Source organism: Talpa occidentalis, unplaced genomic scaffold (assembly GCF_014898055.3).
Source record: "Talpa occidentalis isolate TD23 unplaced genomic scaffold, MPIMG_talOcc4v2.1 talOcc4.5, whole genome shotgun sequence".
Lineage (NCBI taxonomy): Eukaryota > Metazoa > Chordata > Mammalia > Eulipotyphla > Talpidae > Talpa > Talpa occidentalis.
The window spans coordinates 138,528,716-138,544,231 of NW_023604861.1; positions in this window are offsets into that span (position 1 = coordinate 138,528,716).

Here is a 15,516-nt window from a genome sequence, read left to right on the forward strand (position 1 = left end):
TGGGAAACAATTTTTTTTAAACATTTCCTTTGTGTTGGGCCCTCTAACCTCTGCGGCCCGCGGGGAGAGCCGTCACAAGGACCGTGTGCACAACTCAAGCCCCGTGAACAAAGACGACCCTGCGATAACAAAAGTCATGAGTCAAACCCAACAAAGAAGAAATGGGGATCCCTCAGCCAGAGGCGGGCGCTGGCACGACCAGTGAATGAAGGAGACTGGCCCAGATTTAGTCGCTGCCGGAAGGTGAAGCCAGAGCTCCAGGCTCGTCATCCCGCGAGGGGCTCCAGCTTGTGAGAAGCGAACATGGCGCTTTCTTTGACATCACCTGAAACCTTTCTCACCTGAGAGTCAGTCTGGGTGTGGGGGATCCTGGTTGAGAACAGAATGTCCTCTTGGAGGCAGGAGCGGTGAGTGGACCGGCCAGCGGGCGCAGGGCGGCGTCGGGGGCCGGGGACCGGACGCTGAGAAATGGCCGCTGCACGTCCCCAGCCCACCCCAACTTCTCACGCGGCAGGACGAGGGAGTCAGGCCTGTCTTATAAAGCGTGAGATGGAGGTTTCCAGACCTTAAAGAAGACAGGGCAAAGGAAGAAGTCGGCCCGGAGGCAGCTCTCGGCTTCTGCCCGAGCTCCTTCCCCAGGACAGCGCCTGCAGGTAGGAGGGGGTTCTGGTCGGGAGAGAGCCCTGCAGGCGTGGGCCTGGCTGAGGGCGAGCTGGGAGGGCTTCGGGAAGGAGCAGCTCCTGTTGGAGAAAGCAGGGCCAGCGCCGCCCTCACCCCTCCTGGCACCTGCCCCCAGGCCCACTGCAGGGGGCCCCTCCAAGGCCGGGGTGCCCACATTTTCCTTCGGAGCCTGGAACATTCCCTGCCTCCCACTGGTGCCGGGTCATGACGCAGGCTTGAGCCGAGCTGTTGCTGTGAGCCGACAGGCTGGGCATTCCTGGCGTATCCAGGGCGGCCCTGCTTTAGGGCAGGCGGCTGCCACCGGCGCCGTAGTCCAGGCCCTTGGCTTTTCCACACACACCCCTTCCCAACGGCCCAGGGGTCATGTTTACCTACCTGACCAACCCCAGGAGGGGCCCCTGGCCCCTGGGCATGGCTGTCGGGAGCCCCCCTCTTTCCCAGGCTGGGCTGCCAAGCCAGCAGGCGCGCTGGGTGGTGAGGCATCACGTCGGAGGGGCTGAGGAGCCCACACGGGATTGGGGGCTGGGAGGAGGGGCAGGCTCTGGGGCATCTGTGGGGAGGCCGGTGGTATTGCAGGAGGCGGGGAGGGCTGGAGAGCCTTAGAAAGCCCCTGCCACACCCCCAGTGGGTCATGAGAGTTTTTTGTGACTTGGAATAATGCACATTAATGGTTAAGTCACAGCCTGCCCCAACCAGCAGGCCACGCCGAGCCAACCGTGGCGGGGATCAAGTGGGTGTGGGGGGCAGGATGTGATGTTTCTGGGACAAAGACGGGCTTTCTTGGCACAGGCAGAGTCTGGGCAGAGGCAGACCCCATGGGCGGGTGGGGCAGGCAGCTCCATTCCAGGGCCAGGGAGCTAGCGGGTGCAGAGAGGCGGGCGGTGTGGGGTGGGCAGGAGCAGGCCAGGCGCCGGGTCGGGGCCTCCGCCGGGCCGCGAGAGCAGGTCTGGCAGAGCAGAGGCTGTGTAAGACGCCGTAGGCACATTTGCTAAGTTTTGCTTTGGGTCTGTTGTCACCGCAGCTGCGCCTCCAAGACCTCCTGGTGCCGGTGTCGTGGGGTCTGGTTTTTGCTAGGACTCTCATGGTTACATCCAAGTGTTTGATTCATTTTGAGTCCATTTTTGGGAGTGGCGCAGCTGGGTCTTGGTTCCTGGGGCCCCGGCCGCCCGGCAGCGCTTGCAAACTCTCCCTCCACTCCCGCTGCCAGCCCTGGTCGCGATGCAGGCTGTGCAAGCTGCCCGTGCCCGGCGGCAGGTGTGTGGATAAAGATGTGGTCTGGAGACAAAGTGGAATATTATTCAGCCAGAAAAAAGGGGAACGCTCGCCACTGACATCTCCGATGGACCTGGAGAGGACACTAAGCAAAATAAGTCGGAAGGAGAAAGACACCTGGGTGGTTTCCCTCAGGTGTGGGCAAGAAACAAAGAGGTGAGCAGACCAGACCGGGACAACCCCCAGAAATCTGACTGGAGCCTGCCAGAGGGGAGGGGGTGTGAACGCAGGGGGCAGGGACCAGAGGATGGGGGCTTTGGGGCGCGCCCGGTGTGCTAGCTTGCACTTGTGTATCCCCGCACACGCCGTCTGCGCCTCGCCGCTGCTCCATGCAGCTGCACACCCGCAGCCTCTCCTCGCAGGTTCCGTCATTGTCAGCGTCGCCCTCCGCATGGAGACACTCCTACCCAAGCAAGCCTTCCCGCCAGGCAAGGGGGTGCCCGTCTGGGGGCATAGAGGCTGGAGAGCAGGCAAGAGGCCATGGGGCCAGGGGCGGGCACGGTGGCCGTCCACAGCCAGCTGGTTGCCTTGGCTTTTCCAGAACATTCAGCAGAGCACACAGCCGGGCCCCCGCCATGGCCCCCGCCATGGCCCCCGTGGCCTGAGACACGGGTGCGGAGGTCCCTTGCGTGTTCCCACGCTCCCGGTGCCAGGGGCAGGCACCTGCGAGGGGCTGCCAGAGGGAGAGGCGGGCCTCTCAGGCTGGGGGGAGGAGGGAGTGGCCAAGCATGGGCCGGGCCAGCCTGTGTGTGCCCACGGTTCACTGCAGCTCCGCAGATGGCAGCGGGGTGGCTGTTGTGCCAAGGCTCCCGCCAGGGGAAGCGTGTGGACACTGAGTGGCCCAGGGAGGTAAGAGAGGCCGGAGGCAGCGCCCTCTGCCTGGGGGGTTCCGGGGCAGTGCCTTTGCAGGAGCGCTCCCCAGGCTTCTGCTCTGATGAGGTGAGCATCCCCCGGCAGCTGGGAGTCGTGCAGGGGGTGTGGCCTCCTTGAGGGCCCCCAGGGGCCAGGCCTGTTTACAGGTGAAACCTCAGGCTAGTTACTGCCGAGGCGGGGCTGAAGACTTGAGAGCGATGAATGGTTTCCGAGCTGCATCTACCAGGATGCAAGCGGTTCTGAAACGAGCCCTTGGCTGCTGCTACCACAGGCCACAGGGTCCAAGCTCGAGGAACAGCACTAGGCCGGCTGGTGTGGGGGGCGGCTCTGGTGGGGCTGCAGAGAGAGGCTCGCAGCACGTGCAGCCTGCCGCCCGGCCCACACCCCAGTGGCACAGGGCCCGCTACCCTGTGCAGACCCCAGGCTGGCCTTGTGGGCACCAAGGCTACTCCAGTAATTGCCTGCCTGACCTCAGCACAGACCAGGGCTGGACAGTAGCCTGGGTGTCACTTTTAATACTGGGCCAAACTTGTAATTGGGCCAAAGGTTCAAGCTCCCACTGGTGCCATTCAAGATGGCTTGAGCTCATTCAGGATGGTAAACAGACCAATCAGATTCAAGTTCGACGGGCACCAGTAAAACAGCTGGAGTTGTAAGCAGCCAGTGGCACTGGAAGGGCGGGCACCCTCAAGGGGATATAAGCCAGGTCGAGAGGGCTCGGACAGATCTGTCAGGGAGATTCACTGGGGCGCAGACCTTTGCATGTGATCTCTGCCTGAAACTGCAGCCTGCCTGCTGCTCCCGTCCCCGGTTCTGCTGGTGGCTTGTGCTTATAACTCCCTCAGAGCCATGTCCCTGAGGTGCCTCTGGCACCACTGCCTGCTGACTGTGCTCACCAGCCCTGCTGGCCCATGTCAGGCCACCTCTGAGAGCTGTCTGCCACTCGCCTGTGTGCCGCCAGCACCAGGGACACCACCGTTCGGTGTGAGCAACCTTTGGTTTGTCTGACTGGGCATGGTGGGCACTTTCTGGGGAAGGCCAGCGGCCATATGTGGACTTAGAAGTGCTTTCCTTTTCCCCAATGACCTCTTTGTTTATAAAGTCTCTTATTGCTGTGCCCCAAGCCTGAGCCCTGTCTCCCCATTGTGAGTGCATAGGTGAGAACCCACAGAGCGTGATCTACCTGCCAAGCCTTGGCACCGCTTAGTGTGTATAAGCACATTGGAGGCATAAATGGGGTGTGTGTGTCTGTAAATAGATGACTTCCAGTTAGACTGAAGAAAGGCACCATCTGATGTTAGACGTTTCGTGTCCCTAAAAGATAAGATGCTGAGCTTTCCTAAACCTTCTACCCCACCGAGGAGACCACCACCTCCCGCCTGCTCAGGCGCCTTGCTGTGGCTCACAGCAAGGAGCCCGTGGTGCCATGTAGCTTCCAGTGGGAAACTGGCCAATGGCCACAGTTTCTCCTTGGACTTGTGCTGAGTCCAGGTGCATGTCTCCTCTTGGTTATGTTCAGTTGAAAGGACGCCTGGGTGGGGTGAAGAGTGGGGGGGGTGAAGGGAGAAAGCCAAGCCAGTTTGTTTTTCAATCCTAATCGTGGCAAGCTGCTTGTCCACCATGCAGCTTCTGAAACCCAAGCTAGACAGTGGCCTTGGGTTTCCATGAGCCTCACAAGCTGGTGAGCATAAATTATACCAGAAAATGAATAAAAGCAGAGAGAGACCATTTTTCCCACAGCTGAAGACTGTTGATGACGTAAAGTTTTTAAGACGAAATCTCATGAGATGTCTAAAACTGCAAGCGCCTTGGGGTCCCAGTGGCAACGCCTTTCAAGACCCATCCTGGGTCTGCCTCCAGGCTGCCCCTCTTCCGTCTGAGCGTGGAGAACTGATCTCCACTGCACTCAGAATTATCTACCCACTTCAGGTAGAGTGAGCTTTGCCATTATTTTAATAAAGCAATTTGGAGCAGAAATAGGCACAAAGGCAATATGTATATGGTAAATATATACATATGTAATTAGATGGCTGCAAAATTATATAGGATGGTGTTTAAAGAAGCAAAGAGTTCAAAATTGAAATGGAAGCCTGGTAAATAACCCATTATGCCCAAAGAAATCCTGATTGCCTATTCACAGTTGGAATTTACATGAACCCTTGTTCATTAAGGAATGAATAGCTGCTAATTTGCAGCATTACCAAAGCAAAGTTCAGATGACAGAATAAAATAAAATAAAAAAATCCTCTCAAATCAGAAATCTACCAGCTGTCCCACATAAATGCCACTGCAACTTTCTTAATACTGGAAACCCTATTTTTAAATTCTACTATCTAATTAAAATATGCAGAAGAAAAAAGATGCAGATTGCAGAAATCAAAATTTAATAATAAAAAGAAAATGGTTGGGAGAAAATCAATCTATTTGTTCAAGCAATTTGTCAGATTGCTTTCTTTCAAGCAGTTGTTTATTTTATTTTTAAAGATGAAACTACCTGAGTATTATTCAGGGAATGGGTTCTTACCCAGTTTAAGTGTTTAAAGATCTAAGAGTTGAAAGCAGGGAGAGACTGCTTCACAGGAGTAATCAAGATATAATTCTTAGTCTTTATTTTTTGTTATTCTGATTGCGTCTTTTAATAACTTGTGATCTTGTGTTAGCTTAATACAATATCAATATGCTCTTTGTAGATTTGGAAAATACGTGAAAGAACAAGAAAACAGAGGTTGTGTACCCCTCGCCAAGAGCCTTCTGTGGTCACTTTGGTACAATACTTGGCTGTTTCCGTGTCTACTTATACACTTACATTTTTAGACAACACAGTCTTTACTGGTTAAGAACTTTGCCTCCAATTCATATATCATTATTAATACTTTTGCATATCATTGGAAACATTCTATATATTTAAAGGCTGCATTGTATTGGTCATGAATGTATTGAAATGTTTGAATAAGTTCTCACTGGGACATTTTGGTAATTTATGGCATGTTGCAGAACGTGCTTCTTGACAAACCAAGAGTCCAGATAAGGAAGCAGATGCAGCAGGAAGAGAGGCCTAGCAAGCTTCTATGGTTGCCAAGTGCCCGGCTGTGGTCTGGGGCTGCTGCCCAGCTCAGGACCAGAGCCTCTGCAGGAGGCTCACAGCTGAGGGGCTGTTGGGAAGATGGAGGGGCACTAAATCTTTCAAGTGATGAGGACACTGGGTGTCCTCAGGAGTGTCTAAGGACACTCAGGAGAGGCTGGGACGGTTACAGTTAGTTTCAAAGCTGGGTCCACAGTTCATGGTCTTTAGATATTTGCATGACATTTGTAGGCAATATCCTCCCATCAGTTACCATGCAAAGAAATAGACACCTGCCCTCCGTCATCACCACCACACACAGTTGTCCAAGGGGTCACCTCGATATAATCAGCCCCCGAGAAAAGACCTGAGTCAAGAGGAAAACTGTGCACTAGTTATAGGGTGCGGAATAGCAAAATATTTAAAATAATTTAAAATCAAACTATGATGAAAGTGCATTAGTAAACTCGAACCCACGTGGATGTCCATGTGTCACTTACTTGGCGAAGGCAAAGTAAATTGTAATGACCAATGTTAATGTTTAGGAAACTTAGCAGAGAATGTACCCCCTCATTCTGCTCCAGGAAAGGGTCTCCCCACTACTCTGATGGAAATGCACATGAGAAAACTGTCCGCTCAAGCAATTCCATTTCCTACAAATTTACTGAAGAAGATAACCAGGCAAGAAAACAGAGATGTGTGTGCAGAAATGTTTATAACACTGAAAACTAGAACCAACCTACTTGTCCAAAAGTAAAGACCAACTCAAGTACACTGGGAGGAGAAAATGGCCGTGCCCTTGGTTACGCTATCATAGGCCTGTGTCATACTATGGCTCAGAGTGAGTTCTAGAGTTTGTTCAAATTCTGGCTCTGCAAGTTCCCAGATGAAGTCACCCAGGATCAGGTGTCCAGCATCTCTCCCTTGAGGGGCCCAATTATAAGGTGGGAGGAGAAGACTTCTGCTTCAGGGGAGCCCCCTTCAGTGTAAGGCCCTTAAACCAGCCTCTGCTGACTCCTGCGTGCCCTGGTCAAAGTTCTCCAGAGAAACTGAACGATAGGGTGGATCTGTGGCTACCCGTGCGCAAGCGTGCTGTGGAGATGGGCTCCCATGGCCATGGGGACCAGAGGCTCCATCTAGACTGTGAGCTGGAGACACCAGGAGAGCCGCCGGCGCTGCCCGACTACGTGCAGAGGACCGAGAACAGGGCAGTGCTGGCGTGGGTGCCAAGAGCTGGAGAGGCAGGAGGTGAAGTACGAGCTGGTCTGTGCCCAGGTCCAAGCGGAGTCGGGATCTGCAGCAGGAGAGCGTGATGTCCCTGCCCAGGCAAGCCCACCCTCCCTCCACCTTTCTGCTCACGCAGACCGCGACTGCCCGTGTCCGCGCGGCCTCGGAGAGGACAAGCTCCTTGCTCGGCCCGCTGACCTGCGTGCTGACAGCTTAAAAAAAAAAACCTCATGGACACACCCAGAAAAACCGTCCTGCCAGGTTTAATTTAGCCCAGCCGAGTTGACACATTAAAATCGACCATCACGACTTGTTGAAAAATATTATCTATTTTTATTATTTTATTGACTTATAAAAATCATTTCTTTATCCCAATCTACATTTTTCTTTGTATATAATTAATGCGTGTTATCTCCATTAATACTTTCTAAGACCTCTGCGGAGATCTGCAGAGGCCCTTCCATAGTGGAATGGGGGGGCTCTGCAGACTCACACGTAGTGTGCCCACACTTTGCTGCCCACGTTATTGCTGTGTGTCCCTGGCGGGTTCACATCGCCTCCTCGCGGGCTGGAGGCGGAGCGGCCGTGAGCTGTTTGTGACTCAGGCGGTGTGAACTTGTGCACTCGCTTGCCCGGAGCCACTAGGATGAACACGCGCAATCAAAGTCTCGCCTGGTGCTTCTGCTCTCACACCAGTGACCACAGGCCTGGTCACCGCACACAGCCGGGTGGGGCCCTGTGGGGCCTGGGACAGCGGGTCTGATGGGGCAGACCAAGCGCCAGGTGCCCTCACCCGCCCTCCACCAGCCCACGGGGGCTCGCTCTACCCTGCGGGCTACATGCTGCAGAGATGAGGCTCAATATGCATAAAAAACTGCTTTTATTGTTTTCAGCTCTTAGAGGAAAACAGAACCCTCATCCTAACAATGCGTGGAAACACGGAGCCCCCCAGGAACCCCCATTTCAGCTGCCGCTGCAATCTGTTCGCTTGGTGTTCATGCCTGAAAGACAAAAAAAAAAAGCGCACTGGCCGCCTGAGCCAGCAAATGTTCTCATGCGAACTTACTTTAAAAAGCAGCAGAAGGAGCGGGTGGGTGAGCGAGGGCCTCGTGCCCAGCACTTGGGGGTCACCGGCCGCTTAGGGACGAGACAGACGTTGCCCCAAGACCCAGCGCGGTGGACCAAGGAGGCGCCCTGGACGGTCTCTGCCCGGCCCCGGACTGTGGGCTCCGTGGGGTGCCGAGAGGCTCGTGGACGAGGATAGGCTGGGTCTTCACTCACACGGTCGCCGTCGGCTTAGGGATCGTTCCCGCCCCGCCACTCCCAGACCTGCTGCCCGCCCTTTGCTGGCCCTTCGCTGGCCCTAGGGCGCAGCCGCGGTTCTGAAGTTTACGCAGCCAGGAGGGGCAGGCTGGCCCTCGCTGCCCGGACCCGCTCTGCCCCCGCAGTCTCCCGGACCTGGGCCTGGGCTCGTGTCTTTCTCGAAAGATTCTCCTCAGGGAGCGTGTCATGCGCAGGTGGAGACCTTCCTGGGGGGCGGGGGCTGGCCAGATACCATTTAGAAATCTCCGCCCCATGCCCCTGTACACACACAAACACATATGCACATGCACTTACATGCCCACCCTGGTGGTCCAGTTCTGCAGCCCACCTGTGACTGACCACCAGGCCTGTTACAAAGGTCTGTCTTCCCAGCTTATCCTGTATTTTTTTTAAAGGTTATTTATGCATACAAGAACCCGGAGTACAGGCCAGAGGGGTGTGTGTGGGGAGAGGATTCACCAGAGACAGAGTGGGAGGCAGAACAGGCAGACTGGCTGAAAACACTGCTGAGGGGAGCAGCGGGGAGACAGGAGAGGTCTGCTGCGCCCTGTGGGTAGCTCCCTGGCTGGGGCTCGAACTCATGCTGCAGTGGCTGCCAATAGCTTCATAGCGCTGTGCTTAATCCCTTGCGCCACCAGGAGGCCCTTATCCTGTATTTTGATGGGGTGACACCTCTGTGGTGGGGAGCCCCCAGAGCTGATGTGCCAACAGCCTGCCCAGGCCTTCAGCAACAGAGCCCACTCGCCTGGAAATGTGGGCACGACATGGGGGCCCTCGGCCCCTGCCCGCACCCTACTCAAATGTGGTGCCAAGTGCCTTCCAGAGGTGGCGTGGGGTGCTCTGCAGCCATGGCTGGAGCGCGGACAGCGTCCCCATGACTCGCTGCCCTGATGGCGACTGGTCTCACGTGGCAGGGAAGGAAACCAGATGCTCATATCAAAGGCAACCAGGAGGACCTGGAATTAAAATTAGACGCCTTCCTCTGCTCTCCCGAAAGGCACAGTTTGTCTTGAGAACACACTAGTCAGTGTAAGTAACACTTACTCCATGACTCAGAATATGGTTGAAAATGTCACCATCATTCAGAGAGACGGCTTTCGATCTTCACAGTAAGCGAGCTGTGCGTTGGGAAAGCTCGGGGAGGGCGCGTGTGTTCCACGTCGGGAACGAGTTAATGATTCCGTGAAGAGGCAGTTGGGTAAAGTGATGAACTGCAAGTGTTAGATCTGAAGAAAGGCGCTAGGTGCTGCTGAGTGGGGAAGCCCGGGACAATGAGCTAGAGAGGCTGGCGCTGACCGTCTGTTTAGGGGAAGCCACGATGACATGGAGGCCCGGCTCCCGCCCGCCCTCTCGGGCAGAGCGCCCAGCAGCCAGCCCTCTGGGATGTCTCCCCCTGGGGCGCCGAGGGCTGAATCTGCGTCTGTTCAAAGAGTAGAGGCCCTCCGGGGAGCGAGGAGAGAGGCCCTTCGGGGAGTGCTGGCGACTGTATCAGCTGGAGACTAACTGGGGTATTGGTGGGAGGGGAGGGAAGCCCAGAGGAGAGAGGCCCGGGAGCAGCTCTGGCCGAGGGGACCAGGGGCTGGGAACCCTGGCAAGGGGAGTGGCAGACATTGGAGGGGTGCCCTGCCAGGTGGAAAGCCTGACCTGTGAGGTGTCGGCCTCTCCGGTACTTTCTGCAGGGTGCTGGGACCTGGAACCAGCTGCTACTGGAACGAATCGGTGTTTGAGCAAGGCGCTTCCTGGGGAGCAAGGCTGACATGCCCCCCCACCCCCACCCCCAGCGTCTCGCTGCTGTCCACAGCAACGGAAGCCAGCAGGAGCCAACTGGAATGCAGAATCCAGACCCCAGGCCAGCATCTCAGAGGAGGCTCTAGAAGGGTGGGCGTAAGCCGAGACACCCCAACTCCTAGTTAGAACTGTCCATACAGGAACATCATGGACCCACCACTGACTTGTTGGTGCCAGCCACATGGTCACAGCTTGGCACAGTGCCAGAGAAACCAGATCCCGTCAGGAGCATTAGCTGCAGCTGAGGACGCACGCGCCCCCGAGCCCGAGCCCCTTCAGCTGACGTCGGCCACCTGACGTTTCCCGCTGAGACGTCTGATCCAGTCGCCCTGCGTTCGCTTAACCCCGCTCAAGGGGGTTCGCACTTTCCATGTATATTGTGTTTGGGAGTGAAATGTTCCAACCATTCATATTCGTGAACATGAGGGTGTTTCTCAGACCAGGGCGCGGGGCCCGCCTGAAGGGACCGGGAGGGGCGCGAGGGGGCGGCGCAGATGCCGTGAAGAGAACACAGGGCGGAGGGGAGAGCAGCCCGGAGGCAATCAGAGACAGTAACCCGAGACATAGTAAAAGACTCGCTGGAATGAAGTTTCTGGATCAAAGAAGGTCCGTTGTGTGGACAGTGACATACATGAGGACAGACTCGCGTTACAGCCTCGGAGAGCCGCCAGGCCCGACGCACGAGAAAATCACGGCCCGCGGGGAAGGAATGGGGCCTGGAAAGGCCGGGCCGCCGGCTGCGCTCCGCCGCCCGCAGGGCCTGGGCGCCCTCCGAGGGGACAGGGCGGCGTCCCGGGTCCCGAAGGCATCCTGACGTCTCCGTGGGAAGACACGGCTCTACTGGGAGAGACAGACTCTGAAGAGAGCGTCTGACTTGGAGTTTGTAATAAAAACAGACAAAATTAAGCAAAGAAATAAGACAATTTTTATCAAGGAAATTAAAAAAAACTAGAGCAAGTGAGAAGCAAACGGAGGTGCCAGGCTGCCGGGGGAGCCTGCCTGTCCTGGGGGAGCCTGCCTGTCCTGGGGGAGCCCGCCTGTCCTGGGGGAGCCCGCCTGTTCTGGGGGGGCCCGCCCTTCCTGCTCCGAATACTGACCAGCAGGGGGAGGCCGGGGCGGGCGCGGGCCACTGCGGGCGAAGTCCTCGTGGTTTGGCCTGTAATGCTAACTGATGTCGAAGCCGAAGAAATCAAGGAACAGCAACAGAAGCGCCTCCCCAGGCGCACAGCCGCGGGCGCACGGGGGCACCCCCCGTGGGAGGCAGCACCCGCGCCTCTGTGCGGGACGGTGGCCTCCGCCCTGGCGTTAGGGCCCTCCTGGGCGCCCGCGGCGGGGGCAGCTGCTGGTGGAGCCGGGGCGTCGTGGCCTGTGATCTGGGCTTTAGGATCAAGACTGATTTTCCTTCTCCCTGAAGGCGGTGTTTGCTCTTTACCTTTCAGCCTGTTAGTCCGTGTCCCCGGGCTGCAAGCAGGATGGGTAGAAGCTACTTCCACCCCCGCGGTAGATGCCTCTGGGAGCAGTTGGCGGCCCTCGTGGCTTGCTATTTTTTTTTAAGATTTATTTATTTATGCATCCAAGAGCTGGGGTGCAGGTCAGAGGTGTGGGGGTGAGAGGACTCACCAGAGACAGAGTGGGGAGCAGAACAGGCGGATCTACTGAGATCCACTGCTGAGGGGAGCAGCGGGGAGACAGGAGAGGTCTGCCGCGCCCTGTGGGTAGCTCCCTGGCTGGCCGGCGAAGGAACTCGTGCTGCAGTGGGTGGCGACAGCCTGATAGCGCTTTTACCCCCGTACCACCGGGAGGGCCCCTCTTCCATCTTTTTAAAAAAATTTTTTGTTGTCACTTACTATAGATTAGAAATCTGGAAATTAAATTCATCTAATACCAGCAAACGTGTCATAGGTAGAATTTGAGGAAAATCTGTGAATTAATGTCCCTGCCATGGAAAATGCCCTTTGGGACACTTATTTTCATGGTTCTGGTCCATCCCTGTTTGATGCTCTGACTTCCTTGATGTCCGTGAGGGTTGTGAGAAGCACCCGCAGAGAAGTGCCCTGGGCCCCCGGGGGCCTCAGCCCGTCGCCCTGTGAGGGGGGCGGATACACCTTTCTCAGTGGTGACCTTCCTTAGGTGGACATCCTGGTGGCCCAAGAGGCATTCTGGTCATTGGAGCCGTTTCTATGACAATCTTTCCAGGACAACCAAGTTGGATGAGAAAAAGATTACACATTTATTTCAATCCTGTACCGGAAATTAACGAGTGACGGGATGTGAGCTGAGATGCAATGCAGACGCAGTTGACAGCAGAAGGCTTTCACTTGAATAGTCAAAATTATAAATACTCTCGGAAAGATATTCCAAACATTCTTTTGCCTGGGGCTGGCAACGGTGGCATTACCCGGCCCCTGGCTGGCGCCGGCAGGGGTCACTCCGTGGTGTCTGCCACGGCCATGGGCTGGCTTTGATCTTTGTTTTTTCAAAGTATGTTGTTTGTGTGTGTCTCAGCATTTGTCAAAGGGAAACACCCGTGTGCCACAGCAGACACTGAGGCAGGGAGTTCCGTGCCCTGTGCCAGCTTGTCTGCCCCTTTCTCCACTGGCGTGGAGGGCGAGAGTCTCGAGGGGGCAGGTGACCTCAGCCTTCCCTTTCCGCCTGGCACTTGGCCCTTGCGAAGGTCCAGTGATGACCCCACGGGATGCCCCCACTAGCTAGTTCGTGGGCAGGGCCTGGTCTCGGCGGCCTGGTCTCGGCTTCCCGGTCTCAGCTTCCGTCTCGGGAGGGCCGTGCACACGACTCGGGGCGCTCTGGGTAATCCTGAATTTCCGCAGCCCCGGGAGTTCTGTCCTGGCTTCCATCCCGGGCGTCTCCAAGGGTGAGCGTTTGTCTATTCATGTCACACGTATCGCCACAGTTTTTCTAGACATGATGTTAAACATCTTTTAAAAGCTTCAAAGCAGACAGAGAAATAGAATAGGATCACTTTTATAAATGAAATTTTTTCAAATTATCCCTTAATAGCTCTTTCTGATTATTAGTATTTAGGATTTGGGGACTGAACAGCGAGACCGCATCCTTTATCGTGCCTCCAGTGGGGATTCTATTCCTAAGCTTATTTTAATTTAACAGCCTGGCGATGCAGAATATCACAAAACATGAATGAGCTGTCAATGCACAGCGTATATTCCTCCAAAGAGCGGAACGTGCTAGGCCAGCGCCTCAGATACCCTCAGGAGAGAATCCCTTTCGCGCGAACTGACCTTTAGGAATCGGCTGCAGAAGTGCCCCCGGGCGCCGCCGGCTCGTCCTTCCCAGCAGAGGGGCTGCTTTGTCAAATGTGTTTAATGCGATTTTATGCATTATTTGATCCTGTGATTGAACTCACCACACTGACAAAACACGACCCTCCCCGGAAGGGAGCAGCGGGGGGAGGCCTGAGGCCGGCAGGTGAGGGCGGGGTCGGCTCTTGGCACCCCACAGCCGCGCCTCACTCCGGGACCGTGCAGCTGAGCGGGGCAGGGAGGGCCATGCTGCACCGGCCCGCGGGCTGGCACCGGACGCGCCCCACCGGCTCGGGCTACTGCAAAAGCTCCGTGTCGCACTCTTACTTTTGATCAGGCATTTTACTTTCAAACACGCTCATCTCCCCAAAGACCCACAACCAGACCACACCCCGCCCCGTGGGCCCAGCCTCGGGCCGTCTGTGGACGCACAGCCTCCTCCTTCCTCGTCTTCCCCTCAGCCGCGGGTGGAGAGCGTGGACTCAGCGCACTTGCTCCCTGGGCCTTTTCTGCCATTGCGATGTTCTTAGCACAACTGGGGCCCGGCCCAGGGCTGTGTCCACCTCAGCCCCCGAGGCCTGCCCTGCACGGAGGCGCCATCAAGGAACCCGGTCTCCTGCGACTGCCCCGTGCGGTTGCCCGCCTCGGACCGCGCTGACCGCTGCCGCGTTGCCCTGCCCGTCTCTCCCGCCCCACCCCCCCCCCCCAGGTCTGCGGCAAGTCCTGCCCTTTCTTCTCAAACCTTCAACCCTTTCCCTGCTCCTTCGGCTCATGCTGAATTTATTTCCTGCATCAGGAGAAAATACAAGTCAGGGGGCAGAACCCCCGGGGCGCCTCCCGTCCTCCCTGCCCACCGCCTCTGTGTGCGGCGCTGACCCTCCCTCTCGCCTCGGGCTGGAGCACGGGTTCTCTCTGCTGCGGTGTTATTTCAGGGCCCCCCGCCCCACTCCCCCGCTCCCCCGCTCCCTCCTGCAGCGAGGGCGCTTCCCTCCCCAGGCGGCAAAGATGCGTTTACCCACGCCCGCCTGAGCTAACGGGAACCAGGCAGAGGCGCTTGCTGCCTGGCCGCTGTCCCCCGTCCGAGCCCGCCACAGAGCTCGGACCCACGTCTCGCTTCCCCTCGCTCGGGCCTGTCCCCGGGAGGCTTCCCCTCAGCGTTCCCTCCACGCAGCCCCCTCCGAGGCTTCTGACCACATCAAACATCAAAAATCAAATCAAAGAGTCAAAGTTCAATCCTCGTCTTAGATGCTTCCGACACGGCCGTGCACGTTCTCCTCACCATTCTGTCTCCCTTTGGCTCCCGGACTATCCTTCCTTTGCCTGCCTTTTATTTTTTTCCAGTTTTACTGATGTATAATGGACAAGTATAAGTTGTACATCTTCGATTTTTTCAATTCTCTGGCCACCCCTTCCCCGTTCGCTTTGCTTTGAGCCTTGTGGCCACAGGGATCGCCGCGTGACCCGCACCCGCCTCTGACCGGGATTCACAGCTGATGAAAAACACCTTCACATCTGCAGCCCCACGTCTCCGGAACTGCCCCTACGTAGGGCTGTTCTAACATTCCCCGGGGCCGTCGCGTATCAGCGGAAACCGCAGCGCTTGCTGGGGGACACACTGATCTCCTCGCCACTGAAAGGCAGCAGCAGGCGCGCCTGGCCCCAAGGCAGCAGCAGGCAAGGGAAACCACCCCCGCCGTGCCGCCTTCATCCGCACGAGTCAGGAGGAAGCAGCGTGACCTTGCTGTAGCTCAGGATACACCCCCGGCCTCCTAGCTGGCACCGTCCCCTCCGCCACCCCCCACGGGGCCCGTCAGCCATGCCGTTTGTCTGCCCCAAGCGCCCGTCACCAGCGAGGCTGCGCCTCCCCCCATATGCCTTTAACCCCAACTGGGCTCGCTCTGCTTTTGCCCTTGATCCTACAGCCTGTCGTCAACAAAACATGGAGAAATCCCTTAAATATATTCATGTGGCGGGCACACACACACTCGCGCACACACGCACACACACGCGCAC